General features: G+C 39.0%; 1 long non-coding RNA gene across 1 annotated transcript in view; it reads right to left on the reverse strand.

Moving 5' to 3' along the window:
• LOC129349487 (uncharacterized) overlaps window positions 1-21,535 on the reverse strand; it is a 149,491-nt gene that overhangs the window by 27,535 nt on the left and 100,421 nt on the right. The gene's annotated exons all lie outside the window — the stretch shown is intronic.

The following is a 21,535-nucleotide window of genomic DNA, read 5'->3' on the forward strand; positions in this document are numbered from 1 at the left end:
GAAAAATCGCTCGTTCCGACAGTTTGCTGCTACCTTTACCCGAGCATGAAGGGAACACATGCTCTAACCACATCACCTTTGCTCCCACACTAATATTTGCCTCCTCTTTGACTCAGAGGTCAAAGCCAGGATTTAAAAATAAGGTTCGATGTGTGTTTGTGTAGTCTTACCTCTGTAGAAGTGGTTGCGGGCGAGCAGACAGGCTGGAGAGTTGACGCTGGTCATAGTGTTTCAGATATGTGAGGTTGTCGACTTACAGGGTCAGCATCCTAGAGAGAGGGGCAGGCAGGCAGGCAGGCAGGCAGACAGACAGACAGACAGACAGACAGACAGACAGACAGACAGACAGACAGACAGACAGACAGACAGACAGACAGACAGACAGACAGACAGACAGACAGACAGACAGACAGGTCAATCCTAAAAGCTGGGATTCAGCAGATAACTCAGATGGCTGTTTTCAATCTTCAATTAATCAGCCCTCAGAATCACAAGGCCTGCTGCTGGGTTACTTTTGAAAATCCCCAAAATACATTAAAACAGAAAGAAGCCTCAGATTTCTTTGCTTCCGGTCCTTGAGTCTTTGTTTGTGATGTGCCGTTCTGTCAACAAACTTTTAAAAATCTGAGCCTGAAATTGTTATATTTCATCAAAAATCATTTTTATTTAACACGTCTGATTTAACATCTGTTGACACTTGGAAAAAAATGGAAATAACGATTCCATTTTTTTTTTATTCATTGTTTTGTCAAGTAAGTAATCCACCAAATTCAACTTTTTACTCGGCCAAGGAACGTGGCAGAGTTATGTGACAATCGGCGTACTTCCGTCCGTGAATCTGTCTTTCTGTGCGCAACATTACTCAAAAACAGACAAAGGGATTTGGATGAAATTTTCAGGGAAGGTCAGAAATGACACAAGAATCACCTCATTAGATTTTGACAGTGATGCGGCTTATAGTCTGGATCCGCGGATTTGTTAAAAACTTCTGTATCATTTCGAGATAGCAGCACAGCGTCAGTGTAACTATGACAACAAGTGAACACTATGTCCACTGCCAGTTGATTAAATTGTGGGGGTGTTTCTGAGTCCCATCAACTCCTGCCACCCGCTACATATTTAGGTCACGTGATTTGGTATCCATACATAATGTACACATGCATAACACACCTGTGCTCAGTGCAAGGCCATTTTTATTAAGGATTTCATCTGTTGGAAATGATACAAAGACTTGGGGGAGTACTGTGCTCTCTGAGTGCTCTTCTTGTTTTAAGGTGTGTTGGCATTACAACTGTGTTGTCTATTTCCATCATTTAAAAATTTGTCAAAGAATAAACAGGAAACACTCAGTATTGTCCATTGAGTTTCAAGAGTCTGATACGATGGACAGTGAAAAATCCCTTCAAGTCTTTCTGGTCTCCTTGAGTTTTACTTAAGTCACAACCTAGGACAGTTAAATCAAAATACTAAATAGATTCATCATTTGTTCAGTGTTGATTTCATGGTTTAATTAAGTCTTGTGTCATTTTTGATTTATACAAATTCTATAAATTTCAGGGTCACTGATCAACATAAAGAGTCCACTGTGAGCGTTGAAGGGCACAACATCCAATATAGGAGCATCTTTCTTTTATGTTTTTGTTGGAGTTTTTACATCGTGTTTAAACCTGAAAACTCATTGCCAGTTAACACGAGAAGCAATATGGCTTCACAAAGAAGAGAGCATCACCCACAAAAACTCCAATATGTCAGAGTCCAAAGAATTAAAGTCAGATGAGATAAGAGACATGCTTGTGGTGAAGAGAAATATTTGAAGAGGGAAAAGTAAATCCTGGGTGAAGTTAAATGTCCAAACAAGCAAAAGGCAAACAGAAGAAGGGATTAATTCCTGTGAATGCAAGGACAGTTTGCTCAACCCGTCACCTGGAACACTGATGCTGCTATTTATAGATACTGTATCAATATGTCATCATCACACTACTGTTTGCGCTGAACGGCTCCCTGTTCAGTGGCCTTTGCAAGACCACATCATTATATGAGCTGAAGTCAGCAGGTAAATCATTAAGAGCCTTGGTGATCTTGGTAATAAAGAAATAAGTAGTATTAATATGTGATTTTTGGGGCACATAATGGGGTCATGATCGAGAAAAAGTTAACGAATGCTGAGTAGAAACATAAAGTCTCTCAAAAATTTCAGCATCAACATTGTAGCCAGTGGAGAAAAGCAGATGAACTTAAACACATCATGCTATGACTTCTTTTCCTGCATGATAGAAAAAGGAAACTCGCATGATACTCATTTTCCACAATAAATCTACAAGAAAAGTTTACCTGATGGAGCCTAATTTAATCCCATTTAAGGGATCTTGGATACACTGACTTTTTAAAACTTTATTTAAAAGACAGAGAATCTGTTGACATGCAGGCTCCACATGTGCACAGCAAAGAGAAACGCAGCATCAGTTGTAGAGCTACACAATTAACAGACGATCAGTCATGATTGCCATTTTAGTCTCCCAGGCGAACTCGGTCGACTATGGTATTGACACGTAAAATGATCCACTTATAGAAAACAGTCTATGCAGATAAAATCACCTTGGTTTCAACTTGGATGATTCTGACATTAGAACGCCTTAATTCACTCTTTTCACAGTAATTTTTGGTCTCACATCAGTCTGAACTGCTGCACTAAGTGGAGACTAGAGGTTTTGCTGTGCATAGTTGCCTTGTTAGCTTCTAGTGTTGCAAATGTTTGTACATTAGCTTTATTTAAAGTTGAAAGAACAAAAATATATAGCCCCTAAAAATCTGTTATACATTGTGATAAATAATTGTTTTGGAATATGGATTAAAATAATGGTAAATAACATTTTATTCATAATTGTGCAGCTCTTGGCAGTTGAGTTTTTCCTACAGAAAGGCTGATGTTGATGAAGCACAGGTAGTCTGTTGACTTCTATTTGTTTGGCTATTTAAATGAGGACCACAGCGCTCCATATGTTGAGCGCAAAACCACATCTGAATGCATCCCAAGCAAAATATGACTGGTGTTAAATCAAAGGAAAAAAGGTTCCAAATGATTCACACTCATTAAAATGACTTTACATTAAAAAAGTGTTTGTCATTTATTAATTCAGATGTACTCCCTTACAAAATCACCCAAATCATTGTAGAATAATTACTGATGTACACATATACTGCAAATTCTGCCATTTTTTAAATTGCAAAATACAAAACATTCTATTATCGGCCCCCCAATAGATTTTCTAGGTCGTTCATTGGTAGTTATAGTTATTATAATGCATATCTTGTGGGAATAATGCTAATCAGAAATTGAATGTTTGTGTTTGGAACAGATGTTGCACTCTACCAGGAAGTAATTTGCCAGTAAAATTCATGATGAGCAGTAAAAATCGGATTAAAGAGACGTGTCCTGGGGTCGAGGTCAACAGCTTTATGCTTGCTTAACTTTTCATCTGTCCTTGTTCTGTTTGTATATCGGATGCATAATCAGCAGGGCCATCAGTGCAGCCATGTTAGCTTTAGATAAGCGTCTTTTTCTGGAAATGGAGTCCAAAAATATTTGTTTTTGTGTTGAAATCTAAACTGTGGAGCCAATTTTTACTTTTTTTGGATCACAGGATGTTTGGTCAGTTGGCTTTTCTTGTTTGTGCAACAAAGTACAGATTTAAGAATGAGCTGCGTGCCTAAAAAACAACTGTAAATCTAAATTTTCATTTCATGCATCTTCCAACAATATTCAAAGGCTTTGCATCACATTTTCCTCAGAAATCACAACCTGTCTGGAGGCAGAGAACAAGCTGACACACTTCAGTTGAATAAACGGTAATGCCTCCATAGTATTCCATGTCACTGCAAAAACACTAAAATGGGCTAGAAAAAAAAGTACAGCTTTTCTCTTGGTTACATAAATATGTTTGGTTATGTTTGGATAATAGCAGCATGTGTTAGCTAGGAAGATGAACTTTTCACAGCTCTGAGTCTTCTAGGTGTTTCGTACGTAGGTGACCTCTCTTCACACACTAAAGCTGATTGACTTCTCACTCAGTATTAACTTCTGTGCTGCGTCATATCTGGACGACCCAAAATATGATGTAACCTTTAAAGTAGTGGTCTACCATCAGGCTTTTTATTAAACTATTTAGAGAGTTGGATGACGGATGGCTGATATCCTGCTGTCAGTGGATTTTAGCAGCTGCACTACACTGTAGATCATTTGAACTTTACTGAGCTCAGATTGAAATATGAGGTAACTGCGCTTGAAATCACTGTTTAGCTCAAAATTTTAAAACTAGCTGACTTAATTAACTGATCCAGAGAAAACAAGTCCAATAAAATACACAAAATAAACTGAACTGATTAGACACATAGGCAATGGCTGCGCACTCACTTTCCTTTAACATAAAGAGTTTCCATGTTTAATCAGAGACAGACAATCAGGACTGAATTCAGTACTAACCTCTGCTATGGTTTGAATGATTGTAGTTATTAAGATAGAAACAAACTCATTTAATAAATATACACGGCAGATTTCTATCACGTCGCTTTTCTCCAACTAATAAAAACAAGGGGCGTTTAAACAGTCTAACAAATCGTTCTGGGAAGTCTGATCTAAAGCAATAACAGCTAAAAGTCAAATAAGATAACATAAACTAAATGAATTGCACTAACTCTGAAGATAAATGAAGGTTCTGCAGGTTATTCCAGGCTGCAGGTGCGCAGTGAGTAAAACTGAAACTCCTGCAACGTCGGCACCTGCAACGTAATCCAATCATTGGAGCATGTTTGGAATGGACCGTCCTGAAACGGCCTGCAAGATCCCGCAGTGGAAAATGAACTTGATAGCGGATGAAAATATAGACATGATGTGCACATTAACGTTGGGAGTAAGGAGAAGCACCGACTACAGTTCAGAGCTTTGGCTTTTTGGAAGCAAAAACTTAGAGTAATGTGTGCAGAAGGAGAACAAAGGGAAAACCAATTCTTAATCCCCCCTAAGATACAAGATTAAGTTGTTTTCATGCAAATGTTAAAAAAGTGTTGAACCCCCAAATCCGGGTTTGAAATGTAGTAATTTTTTAATCACCAAAATTGCTCCATTTATCAACCTGAAACAGAACAGAATGACTCATCAGATTTTCAACTTTTCGCAGTCTTTGGTCTTCTGTTTGGAAAATGATTTCAATCTGAGCTTTAAAACATGATATTTCATCAAAATCATTTTACATTCTACATGTCTTGATTAAGGATTTGCCAAAAGCAAACTGTCTGCTCGAATCAGATTTTGTATAAAGCATCAAATTTTGTACTTCTCAGAGCAACTGAGAAGCTATTAGTGACTCAGGTGCAAGAAACAAAAATTTGAAAATTCTGGTATTTTTCAGCTGAACTGCAGGAAGTGTTCACACAGAGCAGATAAGACACAAAGAGAAACAGATTACAAATGTAAGGAGTAAAATATCAGCAGTATATAGTAAAGTCACTGTTTTATTTCCAGCACTGGGGACACCTGTGGCCAAAAATGTTGTGCATGTTGATTCCAGAATTTTTTCCCTTTTGTGAAATAAATTGGCGAATAAATTAAACTTTCTTTTTTTAAAATCATTTTTTAAAATGATTTATGGCATTGTAACTTTGTGATACTGTGCGAAGAATATTTCTAAGTTCTGTCTACTTCTAGGCACGGTTGGACTTTATATTGCAGAAAAATGAGCCCACAGTCAGTAAAAATGTGACAGGAATAATACTTTTTAAAAAAACAAAAACTCCTGGGGTTCAGTCAGTTATTCATTCTCATGTGGGTCACAGACTTTGAGGTATAAATCTGACATGCAGCAGATGCAGAGATGTAGTGAAAACGTAACACCTAAATTTCTGGAGCACCGTGTAATGACCTGAACCATTTCTGAGTATCCTACATTTTCTGCTGCTGTGTTGCGCAAGACTAACCTAAAAAGCTACAATATGCCTGGTCTGCCTGATGTAGGGGAAAGGTTGAGGCCGCCCACTGTTGGTACATCCTCCTATAGAGTCTGCTTCTCCTTTTCCCCCTCAAACTTACAACCATGTGATCGGCTGTCCCTCTATAATCTGTGTCTCACTTATACATGCAGAGCTGTGATTATCTGCAGGCTGCTGTACAGATGGAAGAAAGAAAGATGAACATAAGTGTGCAGACAGCATGTCCTGACTCTGTGCTGCATCTTACAGTAGATCTGAGCAAAGAAACGATGACAGAAAGGATTAAAGAAAGACATAAAGAGGGAGTAAGAAAATAAAGAGGGATACAGAGAAAGAAGAAAAGAAAGGAATGACTCTTGAAGGAGATTAAGAGGGAAGAAAAGAAGGAAAAGAAGGAAGCAAAGCACATATGTATGTAAACTAGTTTATTTGCCCTGAGTGGTATAATTTTATGATATAAGTGCATTCTCATCGGCAAAGACCCACCTTAAATCGACTCTTCACCCTCTTCGAATCTTTCCACTCTGCTGAATAATAAACCAGGCAGAAGCTCTGCCGAATCCGTAAGACTTCAAGAAATGAACCTAACATCCGCAGGTTTGCCTCTGAGTGCAGTGATGGTGCACTTTTTGGATTCATCTGCAGCGTAGGAGTGGCTTCTGTCTTTTCCAGCGGGTCAAGTAGCATCCAAATCAAAATGTCAGCAGCAGTTTTTATCTGGCAGACACACAGCTGCTTATTTTAGTACTGGCATGACCTACATTCAATGCAGTTGTAGGTGAGAGGTCATAGTAACCTGGGGGTTGGTTTCCACGGGCAGAAATCAAAAAGATAGTATTTTATGTTGATTGACAGTTAGCCCTCTGAACAGTTTTTGCCCCTGTCACATTTGTACTCACTGTGGCCTCATTTTTCACTGCAGTATAAAGTTTACACCTCTATGAAAACAACAGTCATTGCTAGAAGTAAGGAGACTTTGAAAATGTCTTCTGTGCTATGTGACGAAGTTATAATGCTATGAAAAATAGAAAAAAAAAAGACACCACCAAAAAAAAATAAGTTGAAACCGTAATTATTTTTCATGATTGCTCATTGATTATTGGGACAAAACTATTTCTAATGCAGTTTCACCAGAAACCATAAAATAATAAAGAATCGTCAGTTTTTCAACTTTCTGACAGTCCTTGAACTGATCTTATGTGATTCCATCAGGAAACTGATCAAACCTAAGGTTATTTCATTACAAACACATCTGCTATAAATACACAGTTTGACATCATCAGATTCTGAAAACAAAAACACCAAAATCTGCTCCTTCATGCAACTCAGATGCCATTGGTGACTCAAATGCAACCAACCATCACACAAAAACAAAAATTCAGGGACTGTTTGGCTGTTCAATATTGGTAACATCTTTGGGTACTTCGAAAAAAAAATGCACATATTGACTTTATTTCTTTGTAAAATAAAGAAATTAAACTTTGGTTTTGCTGCTTTTCTAAGATTTATGACGTAACTTTGCTATACTGACATCACAGACATTTCTGAGTTCATTCTACTTGTAGAAAGTAGTTGTGCTGTTTCAATTAATACACAGTACTTAACATCGCAGTGAAAAATGAGCTCACAGTGACAAATATGTGACAGGAACAAAAATGCACAGATACTGCTTGGGGTGCAGAGGGTAAAACGCTGCTCTGCTGACTTAGTGAGGTAACATTAATGCATCAACTCAGTTATTAGCTAAACATGTGCAGAGCATTCTAAACACCAGTGAGCCGTACTTTAGGGAGCTCCAACAATATTCACTTGCATCTAGTAGTGGGGGAGCAGAATCTTCTTTGCTGCTCTGGTTCTTTGAGACCTCACTGAGACAGCAGAAATTTTTGTGATGAATCCAAATGCATAACAATATTGCTACAAAAGGTACATAATCTATTATAAAATCAGGAATTATATCTGAGTCATGACATTATTTCTCACCAGGAAACAAAACATTCCCACACGTACAGACTGTACCACTTTTATGTAGCTTCCAGAACTCCTGCTCATGGTCTTTGCAGTTGAAGTAAAGCCCTTCTTGCCTCAGTCTCTAATCCACTTCCACTTCTCTGTCTGATGACTGAGCAGAAAGCAACACGAGTTTACATACAGCAGCTCTGTCCCTCAGCCTCGCCTTCAACTTAATCTTGTTGGATTATTATATTTAAATTTTGCTAGTTTTGTTTATTTATGGGGAAAAGCACTGGTGATTCTCAGATGTATTGATTAGCTAAAGCTATAAAGCACATTTTTTCTTTGATGGAGGCAGTTTTTCTGTATTGCTCTAGTTGTATCAAACTACAAGATGATACCAGGGCATTCGCACAGCTGATTGCAGAATATCTGCGTATATAAGCTACAGTGGAGGTGTTATGGACTGTTTTATTGCTGTTACATAAAAAGCTGCTGGAAACAAAAGCAGACTTTGCCCTGCAGCCTGTGAAACAACAAGGCTCTTATTAATCCTGAGTAATGACTTGAATGGCAAAGAGATTTGCCTCGTCAGCAGACGGCAGAGCAATAAGGTCTTAGAAGGCAGGGAGATTAAAAAACAAGCTGTAAATCCCCGGACGTTGGAGGTCACATCATGCTCTGCACCATCAAATCAAACACTTTCTATGCACACATGCTCATAAAGGCTCATGCCTCAGTCGCTGGGCATGCAGCACCCCTCTGCACATCAAACTTGACAATATTCTTGACCTAGACTTGCAGCATTTTCACCAGTAGAGCTCTAAGCAGTTTCTGCACCTTGTTTAGCTCCTGTCACATTTTTCCTCAGTGTGGGCTCATTTTTCACTGCAGTGTTAATTCTCGCATCTCTGTGATAACAGCACAACCATGGTTAGAAGAGAGAACTAAAAATGTTTTCTGTGCAGTTTGGAATCAGCATTTACAACATTTTCAACACAAGTGCTCCCAGTAGTGACCAATGCTGGGAAAAAATGGTAACTTGACATCCAATAGTTGTTTTGCTAATGACATTTTTAATTTCTTTCCGTACTTGTTTCGTATCTGTTCTATGTAAGCACAGCCTGCCGTTCAGACGAAAAGTCCCCATTTGTCAGGCTAAAGTCACTGAAGACTGTAAAACTGTGAAATGCCTACACTTCTCGTCACAATAACAATCTAGAAAAGACCTGGGGCTTTGTATTAACCCTCATCAATACACCTGAGGTCTATGCGGGATGTATAACCTGTCATATTTTTTTATTTACAAATTGGATTTTTCAGTCCCTTTAGGTAGTTGTCACCCACATAGTTGCCATTACATACACCAAAGCTTATTTGATTCCAACCAGGTTTGTGGTGTATATATAGAAAAAAATCATTTGGGGTCCATGCAGACCCCAGCCAGACTGTGCATCTTTTATTTATGTATGTTTGTGTTATGTTGCTCTTGTGATGACTGCTTCAGTTGCATTGTGTTTCATTTCAATTCAGGAGTTCTTACACTAATATTGTAAGAAATACACGTTTGTAATCATCTATAGTAATTTCGTTTTTTCTTTCATATTTGTATCACACGTTTTAGGAAAATATATATTGACAGGATATGGACAGGTACAGAAACATGAAACAGATGAAATACTACTGGGGTCCAGCTGGACCCCAGGTGTACGGATTAATAGGTTTTGCCACATGTACTGATGAGGGTTAACATATGAGGGTATTTCAAGCCAAACATTATCTTTTCCAAAACCTACCCATGTATGTTTTGCAGCATGAACAAAAGCCCCACACAGTACTCCAGTTTACTGGGTAAAAGTCCTGTGTTTGGCTAAAGAGCTCATATTATACACATTTACAGGTTTCTGAATGTATTCTTTGGGTCTACTAGAGGATGTTTACATGCTTTAACATTCAAAAACAAATTATTTTTCTCATACTGCACATTGCTGCTATGCCTCTTCGCACCCTCTGTCTGAAATGTTTCATTTTTAGCTCCTGTCTCTTTAAACGTTACTCACTGTTGTCAGGACTGTTTAGATGAATAAACATAACTTTATATCATTCCTCCACTATATCGAGGAACAGAGGCGTCAGAGTGAGTCCACATATATGATTGTCCGCAGGCTTCTGACTGACCAACATGGCTTTAGGGTTGAGGGTTATATCGCCACCAGTTTGTTTGGCTCCTAACAGCACTCCAATTGTGTTTTTGCATTTTCATGTGGACAGGGATTTTTTTTTTTTGTTTAGAAAATGAAGAAGAAAAAACATGTGAAGTAGGCCTAATGACTGGTTAAGTTGAGGGCCAAACTAGCTGCTAGTCAGGCGTTATGCAGATGTGTTACATGGTGATGTAGATAAGTAACAGAAAAAAAGCCTGGACATTAATGAGGCATTTCAGATAATCAGATATCAGTTTATGTGCAAAGTGAAAGAAGCTTGTAAGCCATGTGGGATCAGTAGAAAAGAATAGGACAAAATAAACAGTCATCTCATAATTTTCTGTCTTCCATCATGAAATCGATGTGGTTTTGGACCAACATAGCTAATATACATTTTGGTGTGAATCTGTGTTGATGACTGTGTTACACTGCAGATCATACAGTGGAATCATCACCTCTTTCAGCAAAAACTGAGAATCATTGTGGTCCTAAAGGTCAGATTTATTGCTTATTATGTATTAGACTACAGTAGTTTAAGGTACATTTACCTAATAAACTGGCAACTGAATGCATGTTTTCATGAGAGTTTTCCTATGAGTATCAAACTCCTTCAGCAAACAGACTTGAATGGTGGTACTAAAAAGTCTGGAACTCTTGCACATTGGCAGATTCTAGTGATGTTCCAGTTTCACCATGGAAAAAAAAGTGCAAAATCATCCTTAAAAATGATGCCAGCAACTCCTGCATCACGATCTACTTTCCTTCTGACCATTTTCATGCTCAGCATCTTTCAATAACCCAAATACTGCCTGTTGTAAAGCTACTGGTTGCTGCCAGCATCATGCATGGTTAGCTGTTTCTAACCACGCATGCTGCTAGCAGCCACTTCAACCAGTGTAAGCTATTTCAGTTGCAACCCACACAGCTTCTAGTGCAGCTTTCCACCAGAAATAGGACATTCATGTGCCAAATGAACATGACTTCTGACGCTTTTATCAGTAGAGCAATTGTGTTTGTCTGACATAAGGATGATAACACTTCACTGATAAGTAGCTGCAGCAGAGTAGTAAAGAGGTAAGGCTGGCGTTATGCTATATATTTGTCATTGTCAACAAAAAAATGTGATCTACTAGTGTGTGGGTGCATGACCTGATAACTGATCTTGTCTGTGACTCCAAGTTTTAGGCACAAACAGGAGAGAAAACTATTTGTTGAACTATTTTCTCTACCATGTTGTCAAAACTGAGAAAACGTGAAGGTGCTTCCATGTGGTACTGTAGACGCAGGTTGCATCATGTAGTGAGATTAATCAGTTAGTGAGGTATGTTGAACTTACATTCAGAGTTTTAATAGTCATGAAGGTAGCTCTCTTTAAATCTGCTCGATCACCATGGTAACTAATGATGCACGCCTGCTTTGGTGGAGGTTCTGTTCAGTTTTGAGTTAAAATTGGCTGTAAGAAGATTTTCACCGGTTATTTTTCTCGAAGCAAATCTGTTCTGCTAGATGGACCAAAATGAAAGGGATTTATCAGTCAGTCTGCAGGTCATATAGTGCACTGCAAGAAACAAGAAACAAGGAACAAAAAGACATCTTGCACCTCTATGTTATATATACTATATATGTTTTTTTGCTGTAGGTTTCCTGTTATTGTAATGTCTTAGCTCAGTTGATGAGCCAACAGAATTGTGCAATTATAAATTGTCATATTCCTTTTTGTAGCTCACCCTCAAATAACTGATGAGGTTAAGGTTGTGCAAGTGTTTTAGTTGAGGCATATTCTTGGAACACACCAAACAAACTGCAGATTTACTGTCTTTTATAGACACCCAGTAGAACCACCAGACCAGTGAAGCCAATGAAGGCATTATAGCTGCACACAGAGAAACTGAGTGTGGCTCACTGCTACAAGTTTTATAGCTTTCAGATAACAGCAGAGCTTTATAGCACAATAAGCCTGGGATGATGCAAATAGTACAGGTCAGGAGAGGTAATTGTTTAAAGGTATCAGTTAGTCAGTTCTGTAAAAATGTAGGGAGTAGAGCCTGTCCTGTCACAGATATACTGGACATGTTGTCTAATAAAGCTGACTTTGTTGTTTGTTTTTTCATCTTCACAGAAAATAATGCAGAGAAGGTGCTTGGGCTAATTTAAGGCCAAAATGATTTTTAGGGATTAAAATATTTCAGTATCAATATCTATCTTAATATTACATATCTGTATCTATATATACAATATACATATATCAATATATATGACATATATAATGATATATTGACACTGGAACATTTTAGTCCCTAAAAATCTGCTTCAGAACCCAAATTAAAATAATGTGTGTAAAGTCAGGTTCACAAGTTGTAAAGTTCTTACCGTTATTGGATCCAGAAACGAAGCAGAATGGAGAACAGATGGATGATGGAATATCTATGGACACCAAACAGTTGCTTGTTGTCTGAAGTTTCATCAGAGCAGTGTGTCTTCTCCCCTGCAGTCACATAACACACAGACCCAGACATGATCATATGCTTAATAGCTGAGCAGGCAAACCTTCATCCTCCCTCCCTCAGCCTTATTCATGAGCTTCTCTGGCCTTCAGTTTGTATGTCTGCTGTTCCTCAAGACTTCCAATCCTTAACTTTGCTGCTACGTGACTATGCCTAAGTACATAACGCTTGGTTGGTTTGACCAAAGTGGTGGATTTTACCATTTAATTCAAAATGCTGGGTTGTTCATTCACTCAGTTGTTCACCATCTCATTGACTTCTTCCTTTTATATTTATTACTACTTCCACATTAGTTGAATGAATATGACGAATTGAATATAATGATTAGTCTCACAAAGATGATGACACATTTGTAAACATATCTTATCATATCATATCATATCAAGTTTTTATTTATTTTTATTACAGAATAACATTTGTTACCAGTTGTTCGTGTTCTTCTGTCTCTTATTCAGTAACATAATGGAACAGTAACATTCATATGTTGCAGTCTCATTTTAACTTACTGCTGGTATTTTCTGCCCTACACACACACGCATGCACGCACACAAACACGCACACGCACGCACTGACCCACAAGTGGAGAAAACAAGGAACAGTGGTGAACATTCCGAGGAGTGGCCGGCTGACCAGCAAAAGAACCCAGACAAACATCAAAACACCTGCAGGCCTCACTGAACTGAGCCTGTTAAGGTCTGTCTGCACGATTCCACAACAAGTTTGACACTTCAAGAAAATGACACCCATGGGAGACTTGCAAGGTGCAAACCAGTCCTGACCAAAAATAACATAAAGGTTTGTCCGATTTTTGCAAAAAAAAAAAAGAAAAAAGAAAAAAATCTAGATGAGCCCCAAGACTTTTAGAATGGACTGATGAGTCAAAGGTGGAACTTTCTGTAAGATATGAGTCCTGTCAAATCTGGCATAAAGCAGATACTTCGTTCCACAACCAGAACATCAAACCAACAGTAAAACATGGTGGTGGCAGTGTGATGGTTTGGGGATGCTTTGCTTCCACAGAACCTGGACGACTTGTCACAATGATGGAGCCATGAATTCTACTCCCATAGAAAATCCTTCTAGAGAATATCCATTCATCAATTCATGACCTAAAGCTCAACACAAATGGGTTCTGCAGCATGACAATCACCCGAAGCGCACTATCAAGTCCATCTCTAACCTTCTAATGTGACTGAACTAAAACTATTCTGCAGAGAAGAGTGAGCCAACATTCCTTCATGGTGACTGATCACAAGCTGTAGCAAACATTTAACTGCGGTTTTTGCTGCCAAGGATTTAAGTGTGAGAAATATACAAAAGTAGAGGATTTCTGTGGTGGTGGTGGTGGTGGTGGTGGTGGTGGTGGGGGGGGGGGGTAAACACTTTTGTGTTGTGAATGTGTAAAAGTGTTCACAGGAAGTCTGTGGGATTAACCCTGGAACTATTAGGCCAATCCACTTGGACACTACAGTCCTAACATGAACACTGATATTTCTGATGATATCTATCTGTACAGAAAAAAAACAAGCTAACCTCACCCTCCCTCCCAAATTAAAATAATACGTGTAGTAATTTTGTAGATGGTTACAAAATTGCAATCTTTTTGTAGCAATTACTTAGATTTGTTTTTTGCAAGATCTGTGGCCAAGAAACACACCAAGTGGAACCTTCTGTTTTTAGACTGAAAAATAAACTTATCACTGCTTTCTGGTGGAGATACTGTGCAATGCAGAAATAGTTTGACTTCACTGTTCTGTAGTAGTTTGTTAGCAGCTGACATACTCACTAATACTGATATACAGTCAGCCCAAAATGATTCATTCTCATGTCAAAGTTTCATGTGTAGTGATCTTTTATTTGATTAATAGGTTTCCTCTGGCTGGAAATGACAAAAGGCAAAAAGATTGTTGAAAACACCTTGAATATGTGCTAATAAAATGTTTCACCATATTATTTTCCAAACATCATAGTCACTTTAAGTCAGTAACCATGGGTCTGTGGTGTTATTAGTCAGTTATTAAGTTATTAAGAGTTAAATAGAGCTCTAAGACCAGGCAGAAATGGGCTCAAAACTGCTGCTGTTATTTGAAAAACTTCCTGTCATGCATTTGATAGTGAGTAATGTGAAAAATATAGTCTATACTCTGACTGTAACACCTATTTTTAGATCATTACCATGCTGTCATTATTTACTGTTTAAATATATTTCCAATTTCTGCATCCTAAATGTGAACCAGGACTTTGTTTTGGGCTGTTATTATGCGGTAAAGATTCGACTCTGACTCAGTTTGTTTGCGCTGCACACACACCCAAGAACTGCACAACAAGACTGCAACAGACACACAGTACGACGTACTAAATCGCAAAGCACACATGAGAACTTGACTGTATCAACACAGGTGGTGATGTGCCGCTCAGGTTAAACAAGCTGGTCCAACCCTACTGTGTTTGTGTACTAGTGTTTTTCCTCGCTGTGGCATCACCTAAAGTTTAGTCTGTATAAAGGTCACTCTGCATAAAGGTGACGTGAACCTGGAGGGGAAGGAGGAAACAGTCTGTCAGCTTCCTTAGTCTGAGATGTCTACCAAGCACAGATTAAATGAATGTCGTGTTTCTGAGTAGGCGTTAAGTTTGTTTGTCATTGTCATGCCCACAGGGTTTTTTTCCCCCCTGTCATTAAACGATTGATGGCCGTACAGCTTGTCAGTGTCCAGACAGATGATTAACAGGTGCCAACAGGAAACCATAACAGGCTACACCCTCCCACAACAAGATTGGCTTCACCTGATTGGACGAAAGCTTCACGTGAGCTGTGTGCTCCTGGTTTTTAAACCAGACCAACATGGTGGCTCACTTGGAAACTTTTGGTTAAACTACAGAAACAGTTTGAGGAAATAAGTTAATTGTGCAGCTGCTGAATCTGCCTTTACTGTACAACAACAACACCTACTTTTAATGTTTCCCTGGAGGTTCCAGAGGAATTAGAGGCGGCTGAACACCCAAAAAGTAAGTTGGGGGTTGGCAACATGACTTCATCTGTCAAAAAGCGTCACGATGCTACAGGAATGCATTGCACTGATACTTACATAGATGATGAAAGCGAAGCATTGAAAATTGAAAAGACAGATTCTGCAGCTATGTACCATGAGTGATGGTTCAGGGTCACCTCTTACTGGTTCCTGTCAGAACTTTGCCTGAGCATTTCCAGGCTAGAGGTTACAAATGCCTGGACATCACTATGAGACAAGAGGATCCTAATTTTTTAAAGTCAGACTGAGAGGCTTATATTATGTGTGAGTAAAGGGACATAATCTGGTCAAAAAATAGCTTAAAGTTTCCTCATAGAACTGAACGCCAAGGGAACACCATACAGAGTAATTATCTGGTTAGACAGTCTGTTTCTGAGGTGTTTAGGACAGTAACTGCTGTTTTGTCTGAATACAGAGGAAGGAAATTACAGGTCCTATTTAGGAAAAGACATAGAACGTAATTGTTCTGACTTTCCGTCTATAACCTTTGTTTTTGCATAATCATTCCACATCATCACTCTGTTTGGCAAACTGGTTGGAGAGTGAATCACACAGAAAAGAAATGAGATCTGAGGAGACAAAGGCTAATGTTGGTCATATTTGAGCCCAATTTTATTGCTAATCTGATTTGTGAGGATTACTGGTGAGCATGTCAGCTTCTGCAAATGGTGTTTTTTTCCACTTTATGAGACTTAACAACATATTACATACTATATAGTTTTAAAAAGTACATATTGGATGATGTGTTAATATGTTCTTCGATAAGCACCATTATGATTTTTTATTTTTTTTATGCAAGACATAATGAAGAAAGAGATGCTTGGGCTAAATAAGAAATTGTGTCATCACCTTGTTTGTCTAATTCTGACTCAACACTGCAGTGCATGTAGCAGAGTACGTGTCATAGCTTGTCAGACTGTGGTACCTACAGCACTATAATCCATCTATCCATCTATCTAATGTTCAGCTCACACATATTTCTGGGATCAGTGGGCATTTTAGAGGCCAGATGTACCGACAGATGTGCTGCCCACATATCCACTTAGAAATGTTTCTTATTCCGATCTTCCCTAACAATCATCATGTTTAAAGTTTTTCCTCAGTATCTGTCATTTGAGGGAATGCGCTTCATTCTCAGGTATAGTTTGTACTGTAGAACTGGGACACCCCACTCTGTATATACAACCTGAAGCGTGTGAGAGCGTGTTTGCTTTGAAACTCACTGTGCTGTGGTGCCATCAGCCATGTCAGGGTGAGCAGGTTCATGGCTGCTGCCTGAAGTCAGGATCACTGGCTTTATGAGATGAAAGAAAAACAAAGTTCTGGCAGCTTTCCTGTGCTGTCGTGCACTCCCAGGGCACATGATCACATGTTGAACAAGGGCATGCTAGGCCTATTCCTGGAAGCTTTAAACTTTGAACTTTAAACTAAGATTATAACTGAGCATTTGCTGTACAGTTGTACAGTGAAATACATGGTCTGTCTGCGGTTCTATATTCAGTTGATTCTGCTGTTATTTTTTTCATGCAGTGAAAGAAAATTAGCCTGTGGGGTTTACCTCACTGCAGCTGCTTGTACTGTAACTTAAAATCAGATCCTGTCTGTGCCTGAATCTGAGATTACGGACTATTAAAGATAGTTAAAAAGAAAAGAATGGTCTTAAGTTGCCTCAACTCAGTGTCCATTCCACTTAATATAGCCCACCAATCTGTACATCCAACATCCTCTGTCATTTGGAGGTTTGTGGTGCTGGCAGTGTTATAGGTCAGCAGATTTACACCCAGGTGGCTGAGTTCAAATCCTGTCATAGACTGACAAGAGGACCTCTCAGGGTGTCCTGTGGGGTCTGGCACCGGGATGTCGGCAGTGGGACTTCTGTCAATCAAACTTCACTACATCCTGTTGATGCTTGATCAGAATGGAGTCTAATGTTTGGAGGTCAAATCAACATCTTGGGCGATTGTCATGTTCCTCGAGATGTTTCTGATTGTTTGCTGTTTTTGTGATGTGGTGGGGTGTATATTCCTGTGAGGGTAGGCCAGTGACATTTGGGATTTCCATTTGCATGAAGGAGTGTGCTTGTTCTGGGACAACGCTTATTTGGGTGTCTAAGTCTCATCAACACGGATTACAAAATCTGAGGTTTTCTAGCAAAATTCCACATAGTACCAACAGGATCAAGGTTATTTACTTCACCTGTCAGTGGTCATAATGATGCGGCTGATCAGTGGATACATATAGAATAATACAATGTAATTATTATATTGCAAGTGAAACCAGATTTATACAAAGTAATGTCAGTTCAGTAAAAAAAGTGATTGTGTAAGTATTCAAACCCTTAAAGTCAGTATTTGGCCACAGTTACAGCCTGTGTGCTTATGCCCTTTATAGGAAGTGTACCTCTTTAACATCAGTCAGTTTGTCGGACTATGTCGGCCAGACTACACATTTCATATTGAGGTCAGTGGGTCCACCCTAAACCAAAAGTCTGACTCTATTTCTCACCACCCTTCATTCATATGGATGAACCGGGTAAACTTGGCAACGTGACTCTGCAGGAAAGGAGCGCACACATTCTCATACATATACAGTTTCATGCACCATCTCATCCTGGCACTCACCCAAGGTGTGCATATGTGACAACCTACATGTGGTCCCGTGTGTGTGTGTGTGTGTGTGTGTGTGTGTGTGTGTGTGTGTGTGTGTGTTTGCAGGGTGTTTTGCTGATGAGTGTACTTTCTAAAAATCACTGGAATGAGACAAAGGGCTTATTGTGAAGAATAGACGGTGTGTGTGTGTGTGTGTGTGTGTGAGTAGTGTTCATACTGGAAGGATTTAGACCAGTAAAGAGGGAGTAGAAATCAGGTGAGGAGGCTGTGCAGTTTGGAGAGTTTCTTGCACAAAGCCAAATACTGAAACCCACAGAGGAGCAACTTCTCCAAACATTGATCGTAAAGTGATTCACAAAACGCTCGCTTAATATTTGTTATTTTTTTTTGCCATCATCAGCATCTCTTTTACGTTATTGTAAACGACATTTATTGCACTGTTGGCCTTACAAAACAAGCAGCATCCCCCTTGGACTCTGGGACTTTTACTTTTTTAAGACTTAAGCTCCGAGGAGTGTCTATGTAAGCATGCCAGCCTCTACAAAATGGCAATTCTGTCCACTTTCTGTATCTCAGGGACATATTAAGCACTATATTGTCTGAAAAAAACTATTCAGATTTCATCTTTTTTTGTGCAGGCCTCCGGGAGACAAAAACAAAGCAAATTTAAAAAGCCTTGAAATTTACCAAGATTGGCACTACAACTATTAACTGTTGCGATGAAAATCCTAACTATCTTTTAGACTTGCACCGTATTTATATACATTTTAAAAGTCTTAAGACCAAAATCTCATGCTACAATGTAAGCTTTGAGAAATGTTCTCAGTACTGTAAATTTCCATTTTATGTTTCGGCAACAGCAGATAAACCCACATTTGAACTGGAACAGCAGCGATAGAGAGAATAAAGGGGTCAAATATTTGACGTTGTTGACCCAGTTAACTCCAGGAGCAGTAGGACAAGAGGCAGTAGGAAATCTAACACCTGCAGACCTCTGGGAAACACACACACATATATACACACTGTTACTTTTGACTGCTAGCCACTTCCACTAACACCCACAAAATGTGCATGCGTACTGAACGTGTTCTTAAACGCAAACAGAAATAAACACTTGTCTTCACTTATTCATTATTATTATAGCAATATTTATAGATGTGACACATCCCTGAAAATGTAAAATGCCATTAAAATAGTCTGAAAAAAGATAATAGAGGTCTGTAAATAGACACTGTACATATAAGGTGCATCCTGCTTACATGTGGCTGAAAGTGATACAACAATTATGAACACATTTGGTGTCACAATAGTCTGCAGCTGTTTGGGTGATTAGCAGGAGCTTCAGTGTCTGCTGTTCCACGAGTGCTGCTGTTGATCAGTTATAAATCTGACACTAAACAGAAGTTTTACCAGGAATTTAATCAGCAGCTTAGATAAGCAGCAAAAGAAACCATTAAGACACACAGATTTTTGGCTTCCTTTTGCTGTGTTTCTTGTAAATTGCTGAATAAATGTAGTTCTTCCAGACTCAGTTAATCCCAAAAATTTGGCTGAATGCAGATGGGCACTGTTCTGTTTCAAAAGATCACCGGCACTCATGCAAAAAGCAGCTGAGGGGCTGGGACATTACAGAAGAATTCCAATATAAATCGGCACTGGCAGGGCTGCATAGTTAATCATATATTCGTCTCCATCATGATTTTGGTAAGTGTGCCTGTGCTGCCACTTGCTGGCCAAAGATAAATACTGCAGGCAGCTGAACATCATTGAGTTAATGAGTAATCATTTGATCAAGCATGACTTTTTATGTTTCCCTGCTGGCTTGCCTTTGGCAATAAATCTTGTATTTTTGCTTGAGTTAAAGCCAGGTTCATAAAGAAATGGAACAAAAGTATTAAAAACTATTCCACAGGGAATAATGACCGGTTGAAATGCACAGCTTCTTAAGATGTATCTATTTTCGTAATTAATTGGCATTAGTTGTATTAAAAATACCAAACTTTCTCTAAAATCAGTAAGAATTGTGGCTTTTCACACCTGTAAACTAAATATGTCAGGGTTTTGGTGTCTTTGTAGCTGAAAAATTGAAAAGATGTCACCTTGGACATTTGTAACCAAACAGTATGTTAGTTTAGAAAATTAAGGTTTGCTGGGCATATGACCTAAAAACTGAATGTAACATATTGCAACCGGCATGCTAAAAAAAACAAAAAAAAGTCTAACAGTCATGTTACTGTGGGTGCATCTGTCATCCCATCTGCCTGGTTGAAGCTTCAAAATTTTACATATAACCCTTAGGTAACTTTTAGCTCAATAACAAGCAACAAAATAGTTAATAAGGCCCATCAAAATTTATTAGAGGCCATGCTGACATATTTAATGTCTGACCTATGACTGGGAGATAAAACAATAGCAATATCTGTGATTCATCAACAGCACTAAGTAAATTGTTTGCTAGAATTTTGAATAGTTTCACTCAAACAACAATGAAAAGACATAAAGAAAACACAAAGTTCAGATGCATGAGCAAACCCTAAGTGTGCTTCTTTTCTGGCTCATAAACAGCCTCTCATACCTTAACAATGAAGCCCCTTCGCCCTCCATCGCTCTCAGTCTCGGCTTCCAAGCAGGTCTTCTGAATCTGCTGCTGAAGCTCCGGTCAGCGGAGACTGTTGGTTCCCTTGTGAGACAGGCTTTATGGTCAAAGAACACCCACATTCCTGTACCTCCAATCACCTCCACTTTCTCTGAGGGCTGAAAGAATTGACGTAATGGTCAGTGTGGGTTCTTCTTCTGGTGATACCCAATCCACCAGTTAGGGCAGGGGTGGGCAAACTTTTTGGCTCAGGGGCCACATTGAGTTTTGAAATTCGACAGACGGGCCAGTCCAGCATCAGATGGATGGAAATTGTGCAAACTAATATGAATTACATGTTAAAGACATCACTGACAAAGTAAAGAATACTCACATTCAGTTGGAACAGTGTTGTTGCCCCCCCCCCCCCCCCCCCTTTCAAAAACTCCCCTTCGGGGAAAGGCTAGCTAGCCTTTGCTATTTTGAATGCTAGCAAATAACTTGCCTTCGTGCTTGACTCTTGAATCGTAGTTTGTCGAAGAAAGTATTTTGCTGAGTGTGTAAACTGGCTGCTAACCTCTGAGCCGTAGCTGTCCGTTCTTGTGCTGACTGGTTGCTAGCATAGTTAGTATGATTCGTGGAAGTGTCGACTGATATTGTATTCTTTAAAAAACGCAAC

This window comes from Amphiprion ocellaris, chromosome 8, assembly GCF_022539595.1.
Source record: "Amphiprion ocellaris isolate individual 3 ecotype Okinawa chromosome 8, ASM2253959v1, whole genome shotgun sequence".
NCBI lineage: Eukaryota > Metazoa > Chordata > Actinopteri > Pomacentridae > Amphiprion > Amphiprion ocellaris.